This window comes from Ciconia boyciana, chromosome 2, assembly GCF_034638445.1.
Source record: "Ciconia boyciana chromosome 2, ASM3463844v1, whole genome shotgun sequence".
NCBI classification, from domain to species: domain Eukaryota; kingdom Metazoa; phylum Chordata; class Aves; order Ciconiiformes; family Ciconiidae; genus Ciconia; species Ciconia boyciana.
Window position 1 is genome coordinate 155,213,692 of NC_132935.1, and position 13,813 is coordinate 155,227,504.

Genomic DNA, 13,813 nt, shown 5'->3' on the forward strand with positions numbered 1-13,813 from the left:
ATTAGGATTTTCAGGCAATCAGTAGCTGACCTGCTGCATTTTATATAATTTGCTAGTGGCCAAGTTCTTCGCCGTCTACACATCAATACTAAAGAGTTACCCACGTCAAACTGCAAGGTTTACTTTAAGACAGCCCTAAGAGGCTTGAATCCAGTATTAAAATGATATGTGTTCTTAAAAAATGCATGAGATTCTTAATATCCAAACTTAGGGCTCAACTATATTCACAGATGTATTCTGGGAGTGAATCAGTGCATGGTCAGGGAAAGCTGCCCACAGCAGAATGAATGTTCAAGCTATGCGGCAGCAAACCATTGTGAAAAATGAACCTTTAGGTTGCAGTGATACTCTCAGTGTCTGATATGTTACACTGAAGACAAAGACAATCTCAGGCAAATATAAATCCTTTCCACTGATATAGCCCGGAACACTGTAAGTTCAGTTTACAGCCAACATTTGTTCTGTTTTAGGGAAAAAAGAAATGCATACAAGCAACTGTTCTTTTCCATCCTGAAACAATGGAATAACACATGATAGCTCCTTTACAGTGGTGAAATTCTGACAGTGATTTCAACAGCTGCTTAGCCACCAACCACAGCATTTACAACTGGTTAATTACAGACACCCAAATCCTTGCAACACATTTTGCTTTCATGGCCCAAACAGTATAATCAGTGACTTTATCCAGGACTGCACAATAATGTCTCTGTTTATCAGAGAACAGAGCATAGTAACTTATCCCAGATTCATCATGGTCAGCTTAAACATATCGACTTACATTTTCTGTTTTCTTTTTTAAACTAGAAAGAAAGAAAAGGGAGTTGAAAAGATTTTTTTTTTCTTTTGTAAATATGTGAAAGCAAGAAAACTGCAGATTAAGCTTGGCTAGCCCTTAAGATTCTTGTCCTGTGCCATGATTATAACAATTTGATTGTGAAAGTGGCAGGCTGAAAAGGATGTTCAAATTGACACACTTCAGATCAGTGTGATGCCATTCCTCTTGTGAGCAGCACTTCACAAATACTTTCATTCAGTTCGACTCCTCTGGATTTGGCTGAAGAACTCAGGCACGAGAGATGCAGGCTATCTAGGACTATCCATCACATGGCTCTCAGGAAGAACTAGCATAAATGATCCAGCAGGGCGGATATTAAATATAGTAAACAGAGTAAAACAAAACCAGAACCTAGGGAGACTATTTTGTTTACTCAAAAGGACCAGAGTTCTGTGTGTGTATAGTCCTGCTTGTCCCTGAATACCAAACCAATTTTAAAGTTTTATCATTTCTCTTTCCTGTGGGGGGAGGGGCTAAGGCACAAAAAAATGCAGGTTAATTTTTCAATTGCCCCTTAATTTTGAGGACCTGATACGACACTTGATTTTTAGGGCAGAAGATCACGATGAAAATCCCAAAGAATATTTAAGACACCCCCTCATCTCTTATTCATAGTCTCAGAACAGTCATTTATGTCATACAGAGTGAGTCAGTAACTGGGATTCACATACACATCTGATGGATCATCCAGAACCCAGCTTGCCAGACACTGCTCCAAATAGTATTTGAAACCTGGGGGAGGGGGAAAGCAGTAATAGTACTGACACTAAACACTGGATTGAGCCTTTATTTTCTAGCTGCTTTAACTGCAGAAAGGGCTTTTGCCAACTTATTTTGCCCAGGAAATGAATTCCAACCTGTTATGTAAAGGCCGTAATGAATTCCTGCTCTGCTGAATCAGTGGTGCAGCGAAAGCAGACTACCTCTGCCTGCAAGTCGAGCGAGCACCAATCCTGATCAAAGGCGACTGAAACCACTGTATGCTAAATGTTGTGAAAGATAACTTAAACATGTCTTTAAAACCCACCACAGTCAAGAAAAAGCTAGAGGTTATCTGTTAGGTGACAAGTGGAATGAACTTCCAGGTATTTTTCAAATCTCATTGCTGTAAATAAGAAACAGCTGACTATGGTCCTGCAAATTCCACTTGAGAAAGCTCTGATAATATTAATGCATTATGTTGTGTCCAGAATCCCTTGATAGAATTACAACATTACTGTACACAGCTGGGTGGATATTATGATGTTGCACGAAGAAATCAGAGAGTATATTATCAGGAATAAATGCAACCGAGATCCGCCACTAATGCACTTGAATACAAAGCTGGTGCCTCCAAATTTAGTACAGTATGTTTTTCAACGCTAACTTTCTAACAACATGGACAAATAAAGCCATGCATACACTGGCAAACTACACTGTGTGGCTACAGAAGTTTGCTGATGACAGTCATGTTATTGTAACAGGAAGTGACTCAGCCTTGGCAACAAGAGATCAGATATTTTATTCAGAAGCATTAGGGAATTTTTTTCCCCTAACCAACAGTTTCACAAGGCAACTGGTTTTGTTTGAAAATAAATATCTATTTTGAAAGTGATTTGCTGAGGGAGTGGAGTTAAACATTTATGGTTAGGAATAACCACTTGATTTAATTCAAGGCATCTGGAAACCTCTTGTCCTTTTAACTCTCTTAAATTTGTTGCCTGTACAAAATTCCACCCCCTCAGGCAAGAATTCTCCGACATGGGTGAGTAAAGTATCACCAGCCACATTATCATCATGAAAGTGAGGATGAGTGAGGAGATTTGTGCCTGGACCAGTAACTTTCCATGACAATTACACAACTGATGTCAGCGTTACAGCTAAAGTAAAACTACTTCACGTAGGCATTACAGCTGAAGCAAATATGTGCCTTGTTGTAATGGTCTATTACATGATCTTTCACCAGTTATTTATAAAAGGCACATGATGTGATGCTGCTTCTCCTAAAATCAGTGTAAAACAAAAATTCTCTTAATATCTGGCATCCAGCCTAGCCTAGAACAGTTTCTTTCCTTCTCTGCTTCTGCACTGTTACTTATTGCGTGTACCCACTGTTACTTATTGCGTGTATCTTTTGCATTACATATAAACTCACACAACTATGTGGAGACAGAAAAACAGTTTTCCTTCAAATGCCACACTGGTATTATTCATTTTTGCTTCAAGTACCTTTTAGCACAGTTCACAACTGCATAAAGGTTGCACAAAAAGAAACTAACCGTTCAAGCCAAATTAAAATTCTCCCTCTAACAATAAAGAGTAAACACGCCACCAGCTGCAGGACTCCTAGAACAGGATTTTGTCATCTTCATAGTATTTTCCTGATCTGCTGTCAGTTTTATATTTTTAAAATACCAAGGAAGCATAATACTCCACATCACAATGACTCAAATATCCCATACAAACATATAAATAACATAAATAACCATGCCAGCTTTTTATCTTAGGCAGGGAGCAGGCAAAAAAAAAGTTCATGGGGGTATCTTAAAAACTCTATAGCAACAGTGTTTATCTATTGCCTCCATACTGTGCCCAGAGCCTAATTTTAGGTATTAAAAATAAAACTCAGGACAATTTCCCGCAACAGGCACTGCAAAAACACAGTAAGGCCTCAAGCGTTCTTCTTTGACATAAAAACGCATTATTTTTGTAAATGTGTGAAAAATTATTCTTTGAAAAGCCATTACAGTGAAAATGAATTTACAATTCAGCATTAAATTAATTAAATAAATATCCTGAGAAACCTCAGCACCCTACATTATTTCACTGTTATCTTCCTTGTGACACAAGCAGTATTTTATAATTCCAGCCCACTAAAACAGCAGATTTCATAATTTTGCTGCTAAAGCAACATGGTTTTCTGTGCTCTGTCAAATAGCATTTTTATCTTCTACCAGGAAAAAATAGCTATCTTGTTCCACCATCTGCCAAAAACTACTAAACACAGGGTGTGCTTCTGTGATTTCAAATTGCAGAAGCTTAAGTAACTCCAGTGTTATACCTATTAAATATACTGACAATCAGACCCTAACATTTTCAAAGTACTGTGGCACCTTATTTAAGAAAGGTATTTCTACCATACTGTTCCAGGGTTTAACTGCTAACACTGTCTACGTTTCAGTTAGCTGTCCCTTCTGAGCACTGTTATGTATCAGACGATTTTAACTAGATAGTCATCTCAAAGTGCTGGACAAAGGCTCACCATCTATTCGTAGCTTAACACTAAACTTGAGAAACCATGTTTCTTTGTCCAACCATATAACCATGGAACACAATATGAACATAATTTCAGCTCTACTGCAAAACTCTTCCTATTCCATACCTAGCCTCCTGATACAGTATGCTATGCAATTGTCTGACAAAACTTACTGCCCGAGAATTGCAATTTTATACATGAACACTCACACATATATATATATGTCATTTTTTTATGTATCTCATATTTGCTCAGACAGACTTGAAACACAAACCCCCAGTGTTTTAACATGAAGGATAATAAAAGGAACTTACATTTCTTATTATCCACATTTCACTACTTTAAAGCCAATGTTGTGCTTTTCTGGGACCTAACATTTAATATATGAATGCTTGGAGTCAGCTTTCTCTCCGTTAGATTCAACAGGCACGAATATATTGCCATCTTCCATTGGCACCATGTCAGTTTTATGATTACAAATCCTCCATTCGCATGTGTTCTTCTCAAAAGCACTCATGTTTTAATGGGCCTCCGTCATACATGAAGCCTTAATCTAGGAACTGACAAGTTTCAACCATGATGTTATATTTCTTACTGAAATAGAGACTCCAGAGCTCTGATTTAGCACCCTCAGTCAGGAGCAGCAGCTGACAGGAACAGATAAACCGTAACCTGCTTGTTACTGTGTGCACCCCCAGCTTCATCTCAGGCCAGGCTGACCCGAGGAGCTGGGGATGTAGAACACATTTTGAGCTTTTCAAATAAATGGCTTATTTTCTGCATTTTTTGTGGGACAGGATACTATTTTAACTTATTATGAGGCACAGTAGCAACTAACAATATTCATGATTTGTAAAGCTATGAAGAAAATACAAGTTACATTTTCATAAGGACGAAATATTTTTCCAGTTGTATAAATTTGTGATGCTGCTGTAATGCATTTTAATGGTCTCAAGTTCTAAAATTAAAAGATTCTGAAAACTCATTTTAGGCATGCAAAATGAATTCCCTATAAAATACACAAGCTTTTGGTGGAATACAAATATCAAACATACATAGAGATACCTATTAAATCATGTTCTGATCATTCTTCTCTTCAATATGTACTGCAGCATATAAAATAAGGGGGGAAATAGAGAAACTATGCAGAAACTCTGTAGAACAACAGAAAAAGGAAATGGGTTGCATAGGAGACAAGCTCTCCCTGAAACTAAAGAAAGACACAGAAACTCTAGTTATAAAAAGTATTTCAGAAAGTGGTCTTCATTTGCCCAACTCATTCTAAAAGTGATCCTAACAGGGTCACAGAAGTAGTAGTCAGAAGGGGAGAAAACCAAACTCTTACGAATCACAAGAATGAATAGAGAAAATGTACTATATTGAAATTATATCCTAATCTAATGTAGAAAAGTTACGCTCTTCCTAATGTTCTCCACTTCCCTGAGGATTTCACTGTATAATAATGTAGCCTGTAACATCTTCAAGGAATTGCAAGCATATGGTGCCAATGAAGATGCAGTTCTCAGATATTTTACCAAGGCTGTGTACTTCTTCCATAACTACCCCCACAGGTTTGTCTTTCTTGTTATTGTTGTTTGATATTTTAAAGTGAAGATGTATGGAATATGTGCCCTCCTAGAGGTCTTATAGAAATCTTTCCAAGCCTTGCAGACTTCTTGTGTTTGGGTTTCAGGGCCATGATTGGGGACTGGAACATCTTTCATATGAGGAGATGCTGAGAGAGCTGGAACTTTTCAGCCTGGAGAAGAGAAGGCTCAGGGGGATCTTACCCATGTGTATAAATACCTGACGGGAGGGAAAAAAGAAGAGAATGTGTATAAATACCTGACAGGAGGGGAAAAATGAAGAGGGAGCCAGGCAGGACAGGAGGCAATGGGCACAAAATAAAAACCACGAAATTCTATGTGAACACAAGAAAACATTTTTTTCTTTTTACTGTAAAGGTGGTCAAAGACTGGCACAGGTTGTTCAGAGAGGTTGTGGGGTCTTCATCTGTGGAGATATTCAGAACCCAACTGGACATGGTCCTGGCCAACCTGCTCTGGCTGACCCTGCTTGAGCAGGGGGGTTGGACAAGATGATCTCAGGAAGTCCCTGCCAACCACTCTGTGATTCTCTGAATATTTTTGTATCTGTTTCAGGATATTTACAATACCTGATTCTCTTCCTAGATTTACCAGTCGATAAGTCTTGCCTTCCCTAATGATTTCCACAGTCAACAAGGTCATAAGCCAACCTCCGTAAGCAAGTAATCTGCTTCCTGCTGGCTAGATAGGAGTTCAGTTTCCTCTGTGCACTACAACATTTCCCAATTCGTGATCATTCTGACTAGAACTTTTTGTAGCATGGATCTTCTGGCTTTATTCCACATGCCAAGGTTCTTTTCCTAGCAAAAACACGGTCTAAGATAGGGCACAGTGGTACGAATAGGAAGCTGGGACAGAGATAGGTTACACAGTTGAATATAAAAGCTCAGAAACATTCTTTGGCCCTCCCAGCTTACATGCAGAGTTCATAAGACTTACTGGCAAACTAAAGCCGGTAATATTGAACTGATTTTTAAAGACATTAAACCCTCCCTTGCCTCAGTTCTTGATGGGATTGTGATCTGAGGTTGTGCATGTCTGGAAAAGGTTAGAATTTCCTTCAATATTGTCTCACCAATAAGCCACAAGTCTGTCACCTACCAGAAGCTCTGGATGTCAATTACAAACATGGATCTTTTGCCAGTACAAATAGGATTTCAACTATTAATTCTTGTCTTTCAAGAAAAAAAAAAATCATATGCTAGCAGTTTTTCAATAATTTTAAACTTACCACTACAGATTATTAACATTTACTCAATGCCATAAAATCATATCACTTATGGAACACGCTTTTGTGCTCCAATTCCTCTTCTGAGTTGTCTATTTCTTGTTCTGCAGTTTAAACATATTTCCTGTTAACCATAAAATGGGGAAAGAGCAATCATCATACACAGCTCTTAACAACAATGATGTGTTTCCATCTCTGAAGAGTAAGAGCCTGTGGAGCAGGTAGTATAATGTCATAAACGCATGTTATGAATCAGTTCAATAAATTCAATACACTTCTTGTTAAAACTATTGCAACAAAAGATACTTAGCTACTAACAGAAGGGAAAGCAGACAACTTTTCTGCGTATTTATGAAAGTATTTGTAGTTGGTTTGAGGAATGTGACATATTACAGACCAAAGAGGAAAGCAAATCTTACTTAAAAAACTAAGCAAATAAAAGAATGAATGAAATAAGGGGAGATCAGGCCTTTAACAAATATTTGAGGGTTCCCAGAGAGACATTTCCTGAGTTCTTTATGACTATCTGAATCTCACAAAGAATAAGGATGGGAGTCATGGCTCTAAAAGTAAAGTTGTATGAGAAATACAGCATCCAAGGACACGTGGCAGGTACAGGCAAAATGCCAGTGATGATGCCGAACAGTCACCCTGATCACACCAGCAGTCTTGTTGAAGAGAAGATGCTAGACAATGGAATATCCACTCCCATGAGAGTCTGAAAGACTAAGGTGTGTTGGAGGTGAGTAAGTGCCAGCTCAGATCTGCCTCCAGCTCCGCTGTCTGAAACTCATGCAAGGACAATCTTGACTGTCTTTTAAACAACAGCACTGTAAATTACATTAAACTTGCCTTCCTTTTCTGTGTTGTGAAACACGCACATCCTGGGCAATGACCACTGGTCCTTGCTTTTTGATAAAGTTTGAAAGTGAGAACTGAACTAACAACTCTAGTCAAGTGTTCGTTTCAAAAGGCAAAAAGCCTATTTAAAGGCTGAAATATGTCTGCTATGTATCTTAAAAAGTGAATGTACGCATATTTGCTTCAAATATTGCTTGATGACTAAAGAACATGTGATACCATCAGAATACTAGTTTCTATGCTACAGAAACATAATATTTTGCTCTTAAGAAGCTAAACATTTCTTGATATTAAGAGAGTGACATAGCTGAGGATTTTCATTATGTAAAGGGTGACACAAGCAATCACAGCAGTCCAGCAAGGGTAGATATTTGATCCTGCTCAGAGCTGCAACACATGATACAACTGGAAGGGACCCACCTACATACAGAGCCTAAACCCCCACTATCACAGAAAACAGACAACCATCAATAAAATAACACTAAAAAACAAATAAGGAATTAAACAAATGCACGGACAACAGGCCTATAAACAGATTTTTTAAGGCACAGATACAGCATCTAACATCACTAGCCCAACAATTCTGAATGCTAAGGGAATAGAAAGGGAACTGACTGCAGAAAGTGGTGGGACTCACACACTCTTCCTAACTAAAATTATTATCACTGGGCTTTTGTCCTTGTTATTTTAAAGAGAGAATGCAAATCCAGTCCTTCATTACCACAAGTTCTGAAGTTGAATTTCTGGTATTTCTGCATAAATTTTATCATGGTTGAAGAGAGAATACTGAACTTGATATACCATTGGCTTGAACCGGTAGGACTGCCTTCTTTTCTTATTGCTAATTAATGGCATTTTTGTTCCACTACGAGCACTGCAAGATTTAATATACATCCTTGTTCCCAGTCTAAACCAAAAACATAAAACACCCCAGTTTCCAGCCTAGACCTTTCCATAACCACCTTCTATACAACTCTTCTTTTGCCTGTCACATTTGTTAACTATTTCTTCCTCTCTGATATTTTTTCCTCTTCATTCAGAGGACAAACATATACCCTCTCAGCTGTTCTCTCGTTGGCTAAATGAGCAAATGAGCATCTGCTTTTATTTTCTCTCTCTTACAACAAAAGTTCTCTAGGCCATGTGTCACCCTTCTCTGCAACTTTTCACATGCAGCTTACTTCCTAAACATGGAAGACCACAGTTAGATACAATATTCCAGACATGATCCAACTTAGGACTTGGCACGTTAGCATCTATCTCTGGAAAATCCTACTGCACCCCACGATTTCATTTACCTTCCTGCCACTGGCTGAAATTCCTCTACTGAAACAGGTGATCTCACAATCAGGTGATCTCATGATCAATGATTAAACGGCCTATTCGTTCTTCCGTCAAGTCTAACTGATGATCTCCTGCAGTGCAAAATAAATTCTTGGGGTTGGTACATAAGTGCATGACCCTGAATTTCATACCGTTTTTTTCTTTCCATTGATATTATCCCAGCCCTCAAGGCCATTTCTTTTTCTGTGGTATTACAGTACAATCCATCTCTGTATTGACAACATCTCTCAGCTTTGTGCCATCAGTGTATTTCATTACTACATGCCTACTTCTTGTGCCAAGGTCAGGAATGGAAATATTAATAATAATTCTCCATGCAATATAAATTCAAATATTTTCATGAAGTCAAGGAAAATTAGATGTCAAAGTTCCCTTGAGAAAATCTATTGATTTTCTCTTGATAAGAGAAAATCTATTCTCTTATCAGTGAAATGTCTAATTAATGATATCATGTTAGCCTAATGAAATCTAAATTAGACACCAGAGGAGTCTCTATGGAAGGCAGCCGAAGGATCATAATTCTGTATTTTTAATCTGATTGAGATCCTATTAAAATCTGAAAAGATTCCCAGTCATCTCAGAAGGAATGCAGTGAAATATCTAGCATGATGATTGATGACACCTGTAATATTAAAACCAACATCCAACAGATAAATAAATCCTAAATATTGTTTGTCAGGCTTCTTAAAATTCATGACACTGTTCCAAAAGTCAGTATTTTCTTTATATCGCAAGTGTGTTAGTGTTGTTGGGTTTGGGCTTCCAGTTTTTGAGTCCTTCAAAGGCACCCTGGTTGCCACTTTAGGATTTTCTCAAATGTAAAAAGGCAGTGACAGCCTATTTATTTTTCTGGAGGAACTCAGATTTTCACCTATTCACTTGCCTCCAGGAAAAAGGTCTTAAAATTAAAACCAAATATTGTTAAATTTTTTAGAGGTCTGTGAGTGTCAGATGCAGTTAGGCACATGCAGAACTTTTGAGCGGCTAGGGAAAAAGGGCATTTTACAAATAATTAAATATCATGTTGAGAGTTGCCATCATATTGAATTTTGACAAGAAAAGTAATTTCAGAAAGTGATTGTTGCTCTAGAGATTTTATATAAGTGGTCTGTACTATTGCAATTATACTGAAATAAAAGTACATCCACCGAGATTACGATGGATGAAAGAATTATACATATTGTGTATTTATCTAACTCTGTCCTACTTTAGCCTCCTGGTATGAAAACGAATGTTCCATATGTCATTTCAAGACTGAAGCATGGATGACGGATACATGGATGTGTCTCAAGATTGAAAAAAACTAAAGCAACACTGAAACGCTGTAGGAAGTATCTGAATGGATTGGAAAGGACTCTGTTTTGGGTGACAGTTTAGGATGGGAGGTTTGTGTTTCAGGGCACTATTAGACCCCGGGATGCACCTTGAGGGTTAAATAACAGTCCTCGCAAAGACCTATTTTGTCAGTGAGACAAGCACAACCACTTATTCCAGCTGAAGGGGTTGTTGCAGATATCCTGCCCTTTGGCAATGTGCAGATTAAGCTACTGGTGCTGGGCCCTCTATCTGAAGCTACACCAATGATTATTTAGATATAAGAGCTACTGCTGAATACAGCTGTCTGACAAAGCACGATTTCATGAAGCCAGCTTGTTACACCTGAGCTTAGTGGTTGCAGGAGCTATTTACTTGTGGCTGATATTCACAGTGCTATATTTCAATGGCATAGACAGTAGCTAATAAAAATCATGTTTATTTTCTGTGTAGAACTATTGTGGTAACTCAAAGAAGTGCTCAGACTAGTGCCCTTTTTTAAACACTTTCCATAACACGTTTTCAGAAAGAAGTCTTTCACCCTGAAACTATATCCAGAGTCCACATTCATTAACCTTCCAAGCATGCCACAAGGCTCATCTTTTCATCCCACAGGGATTTGGGAAGATTGAAAGCTACTGGAATAAAAGGAATTTTACTTGAACAAGCAGTATTTCTATTTCTGAAAAATCTCCAGGAGAGCTTATTTACATTTAATTGCATTTTTTTGAATTTTTGACTTTTGTGTCATTTTAATTTGTGAAGCAGCATCTATAGCACCGTCTGATACTTTTCAAATGTGCAGAGACACTGCATGCTCTGAGTTAATAGTTCATGGAGGCAGGCAACTGATGGTATTTTAATTATCTGTATACACGCACCATTGTGTGCTTGTGCCTTTAAACACTCAGATAAGAAGTTTTTACTCTCCTTCAAACAAGGAGGCACCTTACAATACCCAACGTTTTTGTGCTTCACTTCCCACACTGCTTTCCATGACATTCTGACCAGTTATTCTTCTTCCTTCTATGACTTCTTCTCCTCTGTGATCATGTTTAGGCATATCCCCTTTCAAATTATGAGACAACCTCCCTAAAAGAAACATGGTCTTTTCAACGGTTGCTGCCTACATCGCTAAAAAATAATAATATGAACATCAGCCAAAAGCTAGAGAGCAATTCTGCAATGCTTTGGGCCCAGCAACAGCACAAAGGAGCAAAGGATAGAAACCCCCAAAGCTCATACTTCAGAGGACATTCCCACCATGTAGCAATAATGAGTCACAGTGAAGCAAAAGCCATCTGTTCATCTGGACAGAGATACTGCTTGTCAGTTAGCAGGAAACATTTCCACTGAAGAATCTCACTGCAATGTTAATCTCCCTGCACAGACAAACTTTCGATGTTTCAGATCTAGTCTGTAAGTTGGAAACACTGCAGCTTCCTTTCACCCTGCTTTGTCTGTCTTAAGGCTGGTCAGGCAAGAGATTGCCTGTGTGGATGTACCTATCTGTACAGCTTGGATAGTACCATGAGGTCTACAAGTCAACTCATGAGTCTAGCTGTTCTCACCAAAAACTAAGTATTCAAATGCAGTGACACAGAGGATCCCCGAATTTCAGCCAGAGGCACTGCCATGCTCGTGAGGCCCTTTGGCAGCAGCACCCTCCCACCACTCCTTTCTGTTCCCACTGCTACATCACTTAGCCAAGCTGGGACCCCTCTTAATCCTGGGAAATTGCCATGTTACATCCTTCCCCCTAAAGACAACCCTGACATCAGCTGTTGATAAAACTAGGAAAAGTGCAGCCATAACTAATATGTTGTATCTTGAAATAGTTACCAGCAGAAATACACTCTGTAAAGCGACCGATCAGCCCTAATTAAAGTCATGTTTAACTAATCTTTTTGGGATAGGGACTGTCATTTAGTGTGTGTTCTTGCCACATGTAGCCCAATGGGATTCAGCATTGCTGTTGCATTTAGGTTTTATCACAACATAAACAATGAATAATAATAATAACTACAGAAGTATAAATCTCTTTTTTCCCTAGCATGACTGCTTCTGTAGGCATTGTATTTCAATTTGCTTGACTATTGCATAGTTTGGGTCATCACTGTGTAAACGTTTAGCAACAAACATGTGCAGGATGGGTGGTTAATTCTTTTCATGTGTGTAATGTTTTGGATCAAATTATTTCCACATTCATCTTGATGGATTAAGTTTCAGGTAGACAAGACCCAAAAAATCAGATACACTCTTAAAGACCCTGCTGTACTGAAGACATTCTTAACAATGACATTTAGAAACAATGAGAAAGCACTTTTTATTTCTATCAAAATTAGATTTACAACACGTAGGCACAATTATCTCAAAACACTATTTTTCTCAAAGGGCCATCAGCATTCCTTAAATAAAAGTGTGATTTCATATTAAATCAGATAATACTAAAAAGATCAACTGCTTAAAGATTTTCTCCCTCAAGTTAAAACAACAAGGCAATGTATTCGTTTCAAAGAACACAACTTTTTATTTCTATCATGCCTCTGAAATCCATGATTTCCAAATGAATGCCAAATGAGATTTAAAAAAATCCCCACATGAATAAATTTCATAAACTGCAAGAGAATGGAAAAGATCTAGAGAGAAAGATTTTGGCTTTTGTGTATGCATATTAACTTAATTGTTTGCCCCTTGAAAATAGCAAGTTGCCTGGAGCATTTAAACCCAAAAAGTGCTCATTTAAAGCAAAACTTTTTTATTTGGCAAAAATCTTTTAGGACATCTTCTAAAAAATGTCTACATATTTTTGAGGCAGAAGGATTAGATACAAATGACAGGTAAGGAAGACAGAGAAGAACACCATTTAATTAAAAAATGCTAATAGATTATTTTTGCACCAGGTAAAAATCACATAGCGTACACCTCCAAAGAAGACAGGCAAGCTTTCCTGGAGAAATCTTGAAGGAAGCTGCCTATCTCTGGGGGAAAAAAAAAAAATTACAGGGGGAAAAAGCTTTAAAAGGCTTGTTAAATTGCCAGCAGGAAATGAAATCACCACCACAGATAAGAACTCCATCAGGTTGTAAATATATAGAAATAGGGTTAACACTTTGGTTGTTATTCAAAAGCAAATGAAAGATGAGCTTATGATAACAAGCTCGGATTAGGACTCAGAAGATCTGAGTTCATTTCTTGGCTCCGCCATAATCTCTCTTTGTGATTTTGGGCCAAAGCTTACATTTGGCATAGACTGCAGAAAGGAAGTAGTATCCTTTTTGTATAGTTAGGGAACTGAGACCCAGAGATAATACTAGCCAAGGATTCACAGTGCTTTATAGGCATTTACATTTCCAACAAATCTCCCTGCAGAGAAAGCAGACTGAGAG